Genomic DNA, 3,261 nt, shown 5'->3' on the forward strand with positions numbered 1-3,261 from the left:
TTAATCGCTGCATACGGGAGGGTGTCTTTCCGGAGGCTTTTAAGAAGGCGGTGGTTTACCCTATATATAAAGGAGGGAACAGAGACTGTGTCAATAATTACAGACCGATATCGGTCCTACCTGCACTGTCCAAACTGCTTGAAAAAATTCTGAATAACTCCCTACGAAAATTTCTTGACAAACACCAACTCATTGCCAACAACCAATACGGATTTCGGACAAATCTATCCACTGATGATGCAGTACTGGATCTCACGCAACAGATAGCCTCAAATCTAGACCAAAAGTCGAAATGCCTAGGTATATTCCTGGACCTCTCGAAGGCTTTTGACACCGTCTCTGTTCCCAAACTTATCATGAAATTGGAGAGGATCGGCGTAAGAGGATTCCCGCTGGAGATCTTTAGGGATTACCTAAAAAACCGCAAACAATGCGTCAAGATTGATACTCACCTAAGTGACGAGTTTCTCGTGTCCTACGGTGTCCCCCAAGGAGGAATTCTTTCTACGACTCTCTTTCAGATATACATAAATGACCTCTGTAGATTGAGTCTCCGTAATGGCAGAATATATGCTTACGCAGATGACACTGCAATTCTTGTAAACGGAGCCACTTGGGACATTGTGAGAGCGAATGCGGAGGTGGCCACGACTCAAGTTATGATGTGGCTAAACTCGAACCTTCTAACTTTAAATCTAGACAAAACAACGTATGTTCCCTTCGCAATGCGACGTAACACTAGACCACCTCCTTCTTTTACGATAACTCCTCATTCTTGCTCAATCTCGTCCGCCCCCTGCACTTGCTCTCCACTTAGTAGATCCGAAAGTGTAAAATACCTCGGAGTACACATAGACGACGGACTTAGATGGGACAAACAAATCGACGCTGTCGCTACTCGAACTCTACGTCTCATACACATTTTTAAATCTCTTAGAGTATCCGCCGACCTAAAAACTCTCAACATGGTGTATCTTGCACTGTGCCAGTCAGTAATCAGCTACTGTATAGTTACGTGGGGGGGAGCGGCCAAGACCAGTTTTCTAAGGGTGGAAAGAGCACAACGAGCTGTACTAAAAGTCATGACGAAAAAGCCCTACCGGTATCCAACAGCCCAACTGTTCTCCGACTGTAAATTACTTACGGTTCGTCAGCTATATGTGCTCAGATCTACCATTAGAAAGCACGCAGCCCTCCCACCGCAATTAAACGCACATATATACCTCCAAACATACAACATAGGACATCCTTTGCTACACATCAATATTATATACTAAGTACTCATATCTATAAACACATTAACAAACATCTTAATATTATTAAGCTAAACACACATGCACTAAAATCTAAACTAACAGAATGGCTGCTCCTTAAAGATTACTCTTACACGGAGTCTTTACTCACCTATATTGTATAAATTACTCTCTCTCTCTCTCTCTCACACACACACACACACACACGCACACGCACACGCACACGCACACGCACACGCACACGCACACGCACACGCACACGCACACGCACACGCACACGCACACGCACACGCACACGCACACGCACACGCACACGCACACGCACACGCACACGCACACGCACACGCACACGCACACGCACACGCACACGCACACGCACACGCACACGCACACGCACACGCACACGCACACGCACACGCACACGCACACGCACACACACACACACACACTAACATACACTCACCCCTATACTCACACTACACGTACACACGCAACACACAATATTCTATTCTTGTACCATACAGCAAAGTGACACAGTCCACTTCAGTTTGTTTTTTCTTTTGTTGCTATTGACCGCAAACTACCTCTTATAATACAGGTATTCCCTAGCTTAAGAGGTAGAGTATTATTATTGTACATAATCGAAAATAAACACTAAACTTATGAAAAATCTGTTACAAACTCTCTGTATGTTTTTTTTTTTTCTTTTTGTGTTAAATAAAGATTATTATTATTATTATTATTATTAATGTGCTGCGCCTCTATACTCTGATGAAATATGATCATGATCTCGCACTTTGTCATCAAACAACAATTGTTTACAAATATGACATGTACTGGCATTGTGATAACTATTAATTTGCTCTGGAGTCATTGGTTTCATGGCTTTAACAGTTGTCAAGATCTCATGGATTGATTTAGTTTCTTCAATGATTTTCTGAACAAAAACTTGTACACAGTCTTCTCCTCGGTAAGTTACAAATTTATTTAATTTTCTGTCATGTGAGCAACACACACAGTATGCAAAACATGAAGGCTGGTGCAATTTATTCTTTATAGTATTTTTATCAGTATTTGTTTCATTAAAATCGCATAACAGGCTTTCAAAATCGGCATATATAACAAAATTATTTTTTTGTTGTCTCTCAAAGTGTTTAAACTGTAACGTACTGTTTTTATCAGGTAATATAGTTATAATCTTAGAACATGCATGAGAATGAAATTTTGCTGGACTTGTAAAAATATAAATTTTAATGTAATAATAAATTTACATGTTTATTTCTTCTGAAATTTGTTACATAAAGGGGACCAGTTACATTGTAATGTTTATCCAGTCCATAAATATTAATACTTAAATCACAATTCTTGTTCTCAAACAATTTGATATCTTTGGGTGATGGTGGGAATGTAATTCCAGTTATATTAAATATCGTGCTAAAATGTGGATAAGAGCTTGTCCTGCAGACATTATATTTAACTGGAAATAATGCTGCTAGAACGCTCCATAAAAAACAATATTCATCATCATTCTTAATATTTATACAACTCTTTGTATTCTTAATAACATCTGGTAGCTCTATGTAAGATCCACCTCTCATGGGAGAATATTTATTTATATTTATTTCTAAGTGACTCAGTGATGTGAATGACCATCCTGATTCACAGTGCTCAAATTCGGTTAATTTCGACTTAAAAGTATCTCTTAAATTTAAATAAAGTTCATTAAAATCTGTACTTTTATAAATAACTTCGTATTTTGTATTAAATGACTTCAACTGTTGCTCACCTGTTTTACTTAAAACAAAGTAAGCAAATAGCTCAAAGTTTATTTTAATACATGTATTCTTTAATAATGATATCTCAATCAGTTTCAAAATGTCATCTCGCTTACCATCCAAGAACGTCTCTGCTAAGAGGTACTCGTCTTCTATGGATTGTTTTAAGCGATAAGTCATTATTATGTTCTTAAATGCTGTGGCTATTATATCAATATTTTCAAACTCTGATT

The sequence above is a fragment of the Anticarsia gemmatalis genome, chromosome W (genome assembly GCF_050436995.1).
Source record: "Anticarsia gemmatalis isolate Benzon Research Colony breed Stoneville strain chromosome W, ilAntGemm2 primary, whole genome shotgun sequence".
Classification (NCBI taxonomy): domain Eukaryota; kingdom Metazoa; phylum Arthropoda; class Insecta; order Lepidoptera; family Erebidae; genus Anticarsia; species Anticarsia gemmatalis.